At 44.0% G+C, this 13393-nt stretch overlaps 1 protein-coding gene across 3 annotated transcripts in view; it reads left to right on the forward strand.

The window, feature by feature from the left end:
• Nucleotides 1-13393, forward strand: part of CD79A (CD79a molecule) — a 148440-nt gene that overhangs the window by 11804 nt on the left and 123243 nt on the right. For 2 of the 3 annotated variants that reach the window (XM_068243063.1, XM_068243064.1), the window contains exon 2: nucleotides 10620-10755. The gene's annotated coding sequence lies outside the window, so the exon portion shown is untranslated. Of the gene's footprint in view, nucleotides 1-10619; nucleotides 10760-13393 lie in introns of all 3 variants that reach the window. The other variant, XM_068243065.1, reaches the window with a different exon arrangement.

Here is a 13393-nt window from a genome sequence, read left to right on the forward strand (position 1 = left end):
TCCCATCTAGTTACATCCCTGGATTGGATAGTGAATGACTATCATTGACTTTGATTTAAGGGCATCTGCAGTCATGATTTCTTTATAAAAGTGTATAAAAAGTGGCATGGAGGTGGATCAAGAGCACAATATTACACAAAGATTCCTGACTGAGGCTGTTTTCATGCATAATGCCAAAAATCTTTCTAGATTCTTCAAATAAAGGTCTTTAGAATGGCCTCTGCACTTATCTGCCTAAAAATTTACAGCCACTTCAGCAGACAAAAAAAAAAATTGCGTGTCATTGCAAATTTATCAAATGTTAACCTTTTTTTGAACTAAAATTTAAAATATTGTAAATAAAATTTGAAGTAGGATCAAATGATAGATACTGTGTGCTGGTGGACTGTGTGCAGGATAGCTGTGCCTGTGACCAGGGTGGACAATGAGGCCTGGATTAACTGGGTAATGCATAGAAATCCAAATTAGGACCATATTGCATGTGCTTGCTGTAACCCTCTGATATTCACCTCGTTGTTTCTGATTGGATATAGATCTATATATCAAGTAACTGACACTGTTGTGTACAAGGTGACTTCGCTTGTCTGTCACGATCCCTCCAGCTACATTGAATGTCCTTTCTGACAGGACACTAGAGGTGGGGCAAGCCAATGGCTCCATGGCTAATTGTGACTGCTGGCCATAAATCAAGCCTGCACACCCAAAGTTCAGAGGTTCCTCAGTGTTAACAGTGATCGTTTAACCTAAGGTATTTGGATACCTATTGGTCAAGGCATTCCCTGAGGGTAGATCCAGAAGCACCCTGTTAAAGGAGAACTGTAGTGAGAGGGATATAAAGGCTGCCATTTTTATTTCCTTTTAAGCAATACCAGTTGCCTGGCAGCCCTGATGGTCTATTTGCCTAAAGAAGTGTCTAAATCACACCAGAAACAAGCATGCAGCTAATCTTGTCATATCTGTCTAAATTTCAGGGCCTATGGCTGAAAGTATTAGAGGCAGAGGATTAGCTGAATAGCCAGGCAACTGGTATTGCTTAAAAGGAAATAAATATGGCAGCCTCCATATACCTCTCACTACAGTTCTCCTTTAAGTTGTGCAAAATGAGGAACTCATGAGACATGACTGCCACATCACCATCAGCAGCAAGTCACCCTGTTCTTGCAGGCAGGAGAGTTACTCGCACTGCTTTGGCTGGATATGGCTCTTCCTGTGCTACCACCCTGAAAAGTAAAATACAGCATCCGCCTCAGCTTGGTGTGGAAGTGCTGCATATAGGGCCACCCTCGAGGTCTGGTAGTGCCCCCAGTGGTAAGCCTACTTCTCTTGCTTTCCCTCACCACCACACCCATCTTTCGACTTAGTAGCATAGCAATAAGGGGTGCAGAGGTTGCAACCACATTGGGGCCCTACCTCAATCAACTTATTAGCGCTTTATTGGTCCTGTTTTGGTAATCGCTTCTACAGATGCTATATTGAATAGTAATCAACTGTTCCCCATCCCCCTTCTTGCACCTGGCCATGGACAATGTAACAAATTCCACAGTAGTGATTGGAATTAGTAAAATAGAAATCACACTTTTGAAAGGACCAATCAGAATTAAAATTGCAAATCCCTATCCCAATCACTTGCAAAAAGCTTACTTTTTTAAAATCTCCAGAACTCTTAGGAAATCACTTACTTACAAAATGCTAATTAAAAAAACTAGCGATTGGTTAGTGATTTGTAGTGGGTTCCAGGCCTCAGTGAAATGTTCAGTCCATATATCATGTAGAAAGTAGAATAAAGTAGGTATAGAATTACAACACACAATGCTTTAACAGTAATACAGGAGAAGTTATGGAGGGAATCATTTTTAAACCTCTGTTCTCCAACCAACTATTGGAATTCCAGGTGTGTTGGGAACCCGTAATATTGTCCTGCAACTTAGCAGAAAGGTGTTCAACCAGCATAATTTCAGTTAGGTCAAAAACTTGTCCATGGTGTTAGCAGAGCTGGGACAAGGTCCTCCAGCACCCAAGGCTGAGACACCAGAGTGCGCCCCTCCATCCCTCCCCCCCCAGTCGTCACACACTGATTACTATTAGACTAAGAGGCGCCCCAGGGCCCCCAACCTCCCTAACACCTTAATCTCCAGTTATCTGGCTTGCAGTCACTGCTATGTATCTCTTTTTCTTATTTCTTTCTGCTTCAAGCACAATTGGGAATGACAGCTGAATGAATTGTGCACCCCCTCCTACCCAGCGCCCTGAGGCTGGAGCCTCTCCAGCCTCTGCCTCGGCCCGACCCTGGAAGAATAGATTGTGCTCCCTCAGCAGGGAGATCTGAGAGGAGGTAACAGGATAGGGCGTATCACCCGGCATCAACGACACCCGGCGTATAAGACGACCCCCAACTATTCAGAAGATTTTCAAGGGTTAAAAAGTAGTCTTATACGCAGGAATATACAGTAGTTAAAAAACCCTGAACAAGCATGTAGATCAGGTGCTCTGACTCATGCCTGACTGGACTAGCCACATGTGTGTTTCAGAGTTGTGATACTTGAAAGTATAGCTTCATATAGCTTTATAGCTTCAAACTATGCAGGAACAGCTAATGTAGTTTCTATAATGAAGTGACTGATTATCAGTCACCAGATCTTAATCTTATTGGCCTGTTGTGTAAGCAACTTAACTGAATGATATATAAGACATGCCCATCAAGTCAGTCCAACTTATGAGAGGTGTCGTAGGAAGTATAGAGTGAAGTCTTGTCAGCAAACTGACAACCGGAATGCCTGAGATCTGTAAAGCTGTTATTGCTATAAAGGATTGTTTGACAACAACAACAACAAAGTTTAACACAACAGTTATCTAAAGCAAGCCTGAACTGAAAGTAAACTTTTTAATTAAATAATGTGTGGTGCTTGTAGAAGTAAGTTTCTGGAGGCCCTTGCAGCCTCTTGCATTCCTCCCATTTATTCTCACATATGCTTTTATCATTTCACTATACTGTAAGAGCCTGTGGTTGCATTCCCACTCCACATGTGCATGGCCACCTTAAAGTGAACCTGCAGACTAAAAATCTCCTCAGCAGCACTGAAAAGGTTTGGTGTCTCTTTAACAGTTTCACAGCATCAGAACTTTCTTTTTCTTACCCAAGCCTCATTTTTAGCTGGACAGAAGAAATCTGCCCAGGCTTTTTTCCCCGATGCTGTGCAAAGCATGATGGGATTTCAGATGTTTTTGTTCTCGTTCTGCTGTTTTGGCGCAAATTTGTATTTTTTACTTTTGAATTTGAGACTTAAAGCATAGCGTGCGCAGCTGGGAGATCAGGACATAGCACAGTTGGAACCAGTGGCGGCGCCAGGGGGGTGCTTGGGGGTGCTCAAGCACCCCCTAAATTTGTCCAAGCACCCCCAAAGCACCCCCTGGCGTGAACTGACTTCAGGCGTCTAAGAGACGCCGAGTCAGTTCACAGCAGCAGCACGGAGCAGCAGGCAGGGCTACGGTAAGATGGCCGCCCGAAGCCCTGCTCTGCAGACTTGAAGTCTGCAGTGCAGGGCTTCGGGTGGCCATTTTCCCGTAGCCCTGCTCGCCGGATGCAGGCTGCTGCAGGAAGGAAGAGGATCGTGGGAGCTGAGCTGCGCGCCACAAGGAGGACGGAAGAGGAGGAGGTCGGAACAGGAGGTCTTCTGACTAGGTGAGGAAATGGTTTTTTCTTTTCTTTTTCAGGTGGTGCTGCTGATTGGGGCAGATCTGATAAGGATTGTGCATATTGGGGTCAGATCTGATAAGGATTGTGCATATTGGGGTCAGATCTGATAACGGTTGTGCATATTGGGGTCATATCGGATAACGGTTGTGCATATTGGGGTCATATCTGATAACGGCTGTGCATATTGGGGTCATATCTGATAACGGCTGTGCATATTGGGGTCATATCTGATAACGGCTGTGCATATTGGGGTCATATCTGATAACGGCTGTGCATATTGGGGTCATATCTGATAACGGCTGTGCATATTGGGGTCATATCTGATAACGGTTGTGCATATTGGGGCCATAACTGATAACGGTTGTGCATATTGGGGTCATATCTGATAACGATTGTGCATATTGGGGTCATATCTGATAACGATTGTGCATATTGGGGTCATATCTGATAATGATTGTGCATATTGGGGTCATATCTGATAACGAGGTCGTCAGCTCCCCAGAAATTGGTCCAGCACCTGCATAGCACCCCCTAAAAAAATTTCTGGAGCCGCCACTGGTTGGAACTGTGTCTCATGCTCCCTGTCACCTCCTTTCAACCAAAAAGATGGCTGTCCCCATGAAATCACAAACATTTGCCTGTTCTTTTAAAACAGGGTGGGTAAGAGATTTTATTACCTATCTATTTTAATTAACATAACTAATGTAACTTAAAGCGGAATATAACCCTGCATTTCAACTTTGCTCTAAAACATTAGTTACAGTATATTATATGCAACCAGCATTTTTTTTTTTACTAGACCAGCATTGGAAGGATTGCACAGTGCTTTAAAGTTCCTGGAGATTTCTGCAGACCATCCGAAGCTGACATAGATACATTTTGTTTACATAAATGTATCTAAGTGTTCAATGTGACTCATCTCTCTGACTGAGAAGGAGTTGGAGGACAGCCAAAGAGTGTGTAACATTTCTCAATAGATACATATAACTAAATAGAATGAAAGACATCCATGGCTACAATTACTAGGTTATGCCTAGTGATGTTGATCCAGGGATTTTATCTGATTGCCATCTGGAGTCAGGAAGGAATTTTTCCCTTTTGGGGCTAATTGGACCATGCCTGGTGGGGTTTTTTTCGCCTTCCTCTGGATCAACAGGGGTATGTGGGGGACGGGCTGGAGTTCTACTTTGTACTGGTTGAACTCGATGGACGTATGTCTTTTTTCAACCAAAATAACTATGTAACTATGTAACAATCTGAACTTCTGCATATCTCTCCACGGAACTTTAAACCTCTGTGTTTAACCCTTCCAATGCTGGTCTAGTAAAAAAAAATATATGCTTTTTGCATATAATATGCTGTAAATAATGTTTTAGAGCAAAGTTGAAATGCAGGGTTATATTCTGCTTTAATGACAGTATGTTTGTTTAGGTTGAAGTTCCTCTTTAGCTGTAAGGAAATGACAGGATCATTTAAGACAATGTGGTAAATTTACAGGAAACCCGCAGTGACAGCAATATGGAGGATACCACATTTATTCATTAAAAAAAAAAAAAAACGTTGCTTGCCTGTATGTGGTGATAATCTTTTGCTAGTAACTGTCTGTCCAAGTCACTAACCCAGAACAAGTATGCATATCAGGTGATCCTACCCAAGTGTGACTTTACTGGGTACATCCTTGTTCCAGAACACAGTATGATGGGCAGATAATCTGTATTTGTTGAAAGAGGAAAAGATTGACACCACTGAAGGGGACAACACCACTAAGGGGGTCCATACTACTGAAGGGGGCCACACCACTAAAGGGGTCCACATCACTGAAGAGGGCCACACCACCAAAGGGGTCCACACCACTGACTGAAGGAGGCCACACCACTAAAGGAGGCCACACCACTTAAGGGGGCCACACCACTGAAGGAGGCTACACTACTGAAGGGGGCCACACCACTGAAGGGGGCCACACCACTAAAGAGGGCCACACCACCAAAGGGGTCCACACCACTGAAGAGGTCCACACCACTGACTGAAGGGGGCCACACCACTGAAGGGGGCCACACCACTGAAGGGGGCCACACCAGTAAAGTAGGCACACCACTGCTGGCCCATATCAGAGACCACCCTATGACTACTGGCAGATATTGGGGGTCACCTGTGGTGAATAGACAATATTGGAGACCACCTATGACTGCTGGTAAATATTTGGAGCTGCCGGTACCTGCTGACAAAGGTAGGTTAACCCAGTAAGTGTATATCTGCCAGTAGTCATAGGTGGCCTCTGATATTGGCTCTGCTTGTCTCCAGAAGTACTAAGTAATACAGGAAGGGCTGACTATGTATTTGACCAAGCTGGTTGAAGAACCTCACTGGGCGTACGTATTAATACGCCACCAGTGAGCTGAGCGCAGGGTGAGACGAATGACAGCTCACCCTGCTGCCACTAAAATCCCTGGCGGCATTAAATACTATTTCCCCTCCGAGTCGTAGAAACTCGGAGGGAGGAAGAATTTGGGGTCCTGTAATCCTGAATTACCCTTATTCGCCCCATGCAGTATAACATTACTGCTATGGCAGCTCCCAGTGTTGGCGCTCGGCGCTGAGCGGCGTGTGCGCTAAAACCACCTGCTTCATTCACTTGGGCCCCGGACTGGAACAATGGCACTGAGCGAGGATCAGGAAGGCTCTATGGGATCCAGAGCCCTCCCTCTCCATAGGTATCTCACTCATTTATTTTATTTGTATTTTTTCTTCGCTTCAATATTACTTTAAATAGCTTTATTTTTTTAGAGGTGAAAGCCTCACTTGTTTGCTTGTCATAACTAATAAACCTCATTATCTTGGATTTAATAAAGCTGTTTCAGGGTGTTTTTATTTGTTTTTATTTTTCAGTTATTCTTCTTTCCTGGCAAATGCTGAATGACCAAATAGCTGCCATTATGGAGCAACATGGTAACAGCTTCACTGCCAGGAGTAGGAAGTGGACTCTTGAAGGCCAGTGATGGAAAGATGTATCCACAGCACACTATAGTTTAGCACAAGTTTAACGTGCTGGCAGAGCAGCAGCGGAAGAGAGAGGCAAAACGCTGGCACAGGCAGGCAGCAGATCACTGCATGCAAACACTGGGGGTGGGAGTGGCATTTGATATCATGTGAGTGAGGCAAAGTAAACATGGCAATTACAGTGCCTTGAATTACTAATCGGATCCTAGTTTTAGGGCTGGAACCCACTAGGGCGAATTTAGCAGCGTTTTGTGATTCCCGAAAACGCTTTGCAATGAATGTGGGTGGGCGGGATCTCATTAGTGCGATTGGACATGCAGCATTTTGAGTGCCTTTTTCGCTCAATGCAAAGTATATAAGCACTGCATCAATTGCTTGTCAAAGAGATACTGCAACACTTTGGAGAGTCAAGCCAATAGTGTTTTAAAAAACTTTATTATACTTATCCGGTGTCTGTATTTCCTTCATTTGTCCGTAGCATCACCCATAAAGGAAGAGGTGACAGGCGCTTCCCTGATTGGTCATTGGTCACCTTTTAGGGGTGGGGCTATGGACAGAAGACGGATGGCTGGTAAGTCTAATAATGTTTTATTTAACAAAAAATGAGAATCGCAAATCGGAAGTGTCGTACAATTTACTGTACAGCGCTTTCAAGTGTTGGGTAATTACAATCGCAAATGCACTAGGAAGGAATTGCTGCACACAGCGCTGCTGTGACTTTAAAGCTTTGCAGTAATTCCTAGTGGGTTCTAGGCCTTAAAAAGCAAAAATCTTTTTTTCAGTGCCCCCTCTCCCCCCTCCCCCCACCTTAGCAGGGCTGAAATCAAACAAGGAAAGCAGTCTAACTTATAGCAGGGTCTTTAACATTTCAATTTTGAAAACCTACCTTTTAAAATTGCATCATTTTAAACATTTCCCTAATCTAAATCATTTCGTTTTCTCATTCTCCTGAAATGTAGTAAAGGGGTGAGGGCAACAGGCAACAGCAGGCACAGGCATCCCGGGGGTTACTGGGGTCCAGAAATGAAAATAAACTGTAGTAAAGGGGTGAGGGAAACAGCAGGCACAGGCATCCCGGGGGTTACTGGGGTCCAGAAATGAAAATGAAATGTAGTAAAGGGATGAGGGCAACAGCAGGCACAGGCATCCCGGGGGTTACTGGGGTCCAGAAATGAAAATGAAATGTAGTAAAGGGATGAGGGCAACAGCAGGCACAGGCATCCCGGGGGTTACTGGGGTCCAGAAATGAAAATGAAATGTAGTAAAGGGATGAGGGCAACAGGCAACAGCAGGCACAGGCGGCCCCCACTGCTCCCACCTCACCCCACAGCCACATGGAGTAACGGGTAGGACAATTTTTATCAACTTTGTGTCGTTATGCTAACCGCATGAAGCCGCAAGAATAAAGCTTTTTTACTGCTACGCATTTGCATGTGCCGACTTTCCTCTTGCATTCTGCTTACCATGACCTGCTGTTTTCAAGCCTGAGCACGCTTTTTGTAGCATGACCCGTTACCAATCCTCTTAAAGGCAACCTACTTTAGTCTCTGTGCATGTTGATCGACAGTTGCAGTGCCGGTTCTGTGTATCTACTTTAGTGTTGTTAAAGGGGTGAGGGCAACAGCAGGCACAGGCATCCCGGGGGTTACTGGGGTCCAGAAATGAAAATGAAATGTAGTAAAGGGGTGAGGGCAACAGCAGGCACAGGCATCCCGGGGGTTACTGGGGTCCAGAAATGAAAATGAAATGTAGTAAAGGGATGAGGGCAACAGGCAACAGCAGGCACAGGCATCCTGGGGGTTACTGGGGTCCAGAAATGAAAATGAAATGTAGTAAAGGGGTGAGGGCAACAGCAGGCACAGGCATCCCGGGGGTTACTGGGGTCCAGAAATGAAAATAAAATGTAGTAAAGGGGTGAGGGCAACAGGCAACAGCAGGCACAGGCATCCCAGGGGTTACTGGGGTCCAGAAATGAAAATGAAATGAAGAGACTTTGACTAAGGTAGCAGCACCCCTGCTTGATACCTGGCCATTATTGTTATGTGAGTCCATGGCAGGAAGCTTCTAGGAGATGGCAGGCAAGTGTCTAGACATCCACCAGGCCCCTAGGCATGTATCTTAGTCACCCTGTGGGTGCTCTGACTCTACTTGGGTTGACTTGACATTAGTGACGGTTGGAGAACAGTGGAACATACTGGAAGACAGAAGTAAGTACGAAACCTAGACTTTTTTTTCTTTTTTTTTAAGTGTTTGATATTAGGTGGTAACATATTGCAACCTTTGCCAGGGCCTGAGTGCATGCTTATGACTTCAGTAACACAAATACTGTAATTATTTATTTTTATAGTGCCATCATGTTCTGTGGCACCGTACAAACTAAGAAACAAACATGGGTACTTACTAAACATACTGGCACACACTATGGAGTTGATAGACAACATAAATGTCACGATAAGTAATACAATTGTGTCTAAAAAAGTGCATAACAAATTACAAGGACCAAAAGGGACATAACCTGGGTCTTACAAGCTTACAATCTAAAGATATTGGCTGGAAACAAGAGGTAAGGCAATGTATAAGCTGTATAATTCAGAGGCAGTGCGTTTTTAAATCATATTCTGTAAGAAGCAGTACTTGGTCAGGGGCTGAGGGCAGGGAATGGTCTAGCTTAGATTGTAGGTGTGTCAGAAAAGTGAGTTTTAAGGCTTATATTAAGGGTTGTGAAAGGGAATTCCAGATCAGTGGAGAGACTTGTAAGAAATCCGGTATACATGAATATATGGAGGTGAATCTAATGGCAGACAGAAGAAAATAGTGTACAGAGCACAGGGTACGGTATCTAAAGTGAGGAGATTTATGGAGGAGAAAGATTGTGGAGAGGTTTGTGGACTTTATGTAAGAGAACATGAAGTGAATCCCTCAGGTCAACTGGCAACGGAAGAGCTTGGCAGAGAGGAGCAATAATTGAGTCAGAAGAAAAGACAATATCCAGGCAAAATATCTAAGAAAGAACATTGACCTTTATACCAAAGAATAGAGAAAGTTTTTGGAGAAGCAAACTTTGCTCAACCATGTCAAATGCTGAGAACAGATCAGGAAGGATAAGTATGGCATAATGGCCTATGGATTTGGATAACACTGTCTACTTTTCTAAGGTCCTTTTTTTTGTGAAGTGGCTTGGAAAAGCCAGACATTGCACTCATCAAATTCAAAAACATTCAGCAGCCACTACTATGCTCTGAAAAGATCCAGAATGCAGAATGAGGGCCCTAACATTTTCTACCTAATAACAAACATTTAAACAAATATTTAAACTATACAATCCAGGTTTGCTGGATCACTTACTCAGTGACGTAGCTAAGGAGCTGTGGCCCCCGATGCAAGTCTTACATTGGGGCCCCCCAAACACTCTATATGTAACAATTGATACGGCGCACCAAAACCTGCCAATGGCAACTACAGTGTCAGGTGCAAGAAGGGGATGGGGAGCAGTTTGTTAATGATTACCACTAGTCCAAATATCTATAGAAGTGATTATTATGAGCACAGGACCAATAGAGAGATAATACTGCAGTTGAGGGAGAGCCCTTCGGGGCCCCTCTGGCCCAAGGGCCCTGATGCAGTCGCAACCTCTGCAACCCCTATTGCTACGCCCCTGCACTTACTAGTGTTCATCATCGACCATTCTCCATTATTAAAAAATCCACCCTGATGAGTATTTTCTGACTCCCCTGCAGCAAATCATGTCTAGACCCTTTAGGTTCAAAAATAATTATTGTTAGTATTATGACTTTGCTGTATGCTAAGTTGTTGTTTTTTCCGACTTTTCTTCTGCTCTAAGGAGACAAGATTTTTTAAAAATTCATCTATAGCTTTTTGCAAATGCTACCACACATTGGTATTTGATCTTTTATTCTCCACCATCTAGTGGATAATGCAGGAAAGTGGTATGAAGCTATGAGACCCAAGGGCAGTTCTGCTCCTACCCAGAATCCTCCTGTCGTGCTGCTGGTTAGAGCTGTGTTGTCGTCGAGCCTGGAGCTACACATCAAAACTACATAACAGTAAGTAAGTAAGACTCAAAACAAAGGCACACGCCTAAAGAGCAACTCTGAAAACAAGTAAAGCTGTTAAAGTGGTCTGAAAGTCAGCATTTCTACTTTGTTCTAAAAGATTCCTTACAGCTTTAAGGCTACTATCCCAGAAAAAAAATTGTAGCAGAACATCATTGAACCAGTTAAACACAGCACCTTGTCCTGCCATAGAAAGGCTATTTAGCTTAAGATCTGCACCCTGACTGAAGATAACAGTATATTTGTTTACATTCCAATTTTGTTACATTTGTGTGCAAACAGCTGAAAACATTATCTGAGAAGCTCACTGTGCTTCAAGCATACACACAGTTTAGAACAGCTCACTAGAAGATTTTAATATATAATAAAAAGCAGCGGGGATAAAATGCAATGGCGGCTTTCAGGGCAAGATAAACTACACTTTGGAAACTTGTAATTTGTAGACAGACAATATTACTTGTGCACAAAAGTTAATATGATAACTGTATGAGTAATAAAAAGTAGGAAAACACATTTTTATTGAATGTTATGTCAGCGTTTCAGATCACTATAATGGCTAAAACATTTTGTGTTATGTACTTGAAAGTCCAGTTATTATTACTTTCTACTAACCTCTGCCCACCTCTGTTTCCCTACCTACCTCTGAACAAACTTCTTTGTTGCTTCTTGCAATCCTCTTTGTCTTTGCTGTTCCAACGCCACGCCTATTCCTGGGATGTACCGGTACTTCCTCCCTAAAGGAAGCAGCAGGAGGGAGGTTGAGTAGCTGAATGGTCCCACCCCCTCTGACAACTTTTTAATTTGCACCCCAGAATCCTCTGTACCACATCCCATAATACTGCACAATACCCTACCTGTGATCACTCATCTACACCAAGGAAATGCATGGGAAGTGGTGGTTAATGGCTGTAATGGCCATGTGTCTGCTTTAGTAGGAGGTGAAGGGAAGGGGCTAGTAGTACATATACCAAGCCCCCCTCTGAGAAGGGACTGTGGAAGCCTGGCCTGCATCTAAAGGTACAAACTTCCATCAAATTTTGATTGGCCAATCACTGACCAATTTTACCACTTCAATGTAGTATGAGGGTCACCAGGCTTTCAATACTATGAACAGATTGTGCAGGCATGCTCTCATACTACATGGAAATGGTAAACTTGGTCAATGATTAGGCAATCAAAATGAAATGTGTATCAGGCTTAACAATGACAGGTTTGTGAGCTCCATCAAGATCATTCTATGGGGACCAGAGCAGGGACAAGGTCCTCCAGCACCCAAGGCTGAGACACCAAAGTGTGCCCCTCCATCCCTCCCACCCCAGCCGCCACTCACTGATTGCTATTAGACTAAGAGGGCCACAGGGCCCACAACCCCCCCAACACCTTAATATCTAGTTATCTGGCTTGCAGTCACTGCTATGTATTCCCTTTTCTTATTTCTTTCTGCTTCATACACAATTAGGAATGACAACTGAATGAATTGTGCGCCCCCTCCTACGCTGCGCCCTGAGGCTGGAGCCTCTCCAGCCTATGCCTCGGCCCGGCCCTGGGTGTTAGTGCGGAGAATGACCTTTTTGCCAGGACTCATTTTTTTCAGTGGAGACATTGTTGTATGAATCCATGGATAGAGTACAAGGCCTTTCAGGGTTCATCCCCAAGCAATAGGACACAAGGGTCTAGGGGAATGTAAATGATTAGGAATCACAAACCCTGGACAAAATATTATGCCAGTAAGTTCTAGCTTTAGAGCAAGTCTACCACTGATGTCAGTGTAGTGTCAACTAATTCCTTTACACGTCAAAGCAAGTAGATTTAGTGGCATCAATTTTATTGAGCCTACCGGGTTATGTATGATTGGTGGACAAGTTTTTAATATACTCAAGGGTAGAACAGAACATGCTATTTAAGGTAAGGCAGCAGTGAGCCCAGCACTTGTGAGTGAGCAACTCCTCGTCCCAGCTCCATTTATGCATAAAGGCTGGTTTAAGATCCGAAGGCAGATTGTAAAGTGTGGTATACAACTCAAACCCTCTATCAAGCAGATGGCCCTTACATCTTACTTGAAAGTGAGTTTGTAATCCCCGATTTAGGTCAATTTTTTTATGGAAGACCTGTTGCAATCAAAACTCAAAGGACAGGGGTTTAAAATTGATAGACCTTAGTCTTAGTAATTGTTTAACCTGTTAGCGACTGCTCAACGCCAATTGGTGTGAGCAGCACGACAGCTCCAGGACCGCTACACGCCAATTGGTGTGAAGTGCTAGGGGCGGAGATTGCAGGAGATCACGTGCACGCATCTCTGCATGAAGAAGCTCCACCATCAGTCTCCCAGGGGCGATTGCTGGCTAGGAGACTGTTAGATGGTGAAACCGCCATTTACCGCGTACAACGCTGCGCTCTAAGGCAGCACTGTACTGGGGACAGCTGTGACATGGCTGTCCCCCTGGGAGACAGTGAGTGGCTCTCATAGGCTTGAGTCTATAACAGCCGATCACCATCATTGGCTGGTTGGGGGAGGGAGGGTGTTTCCCCCCCCAAAAAAAAAATAGGGAAATTGTATTTAAATATACATATTTATAAAAAAAAATCCTGGGAGATCATTACCCACCAACAAAGCTCTGTTGGTCGGGAG

The sequence above is a fragment of the Hyperolius riggenbachi genome, chromosome 6 (genome assembly GCF_040937935.1).
Source record: "Hyperolius riggenbachi isolate aHypRig1 chromosome 6, aHypRig1.pri, whole genome shotgun sequence".
NCBI lineage: Eukaryota > Metazoa > Chordata > Amphibia > Anura > Hyperoliidae > Hyperolius > Hyperolius riggenbachi.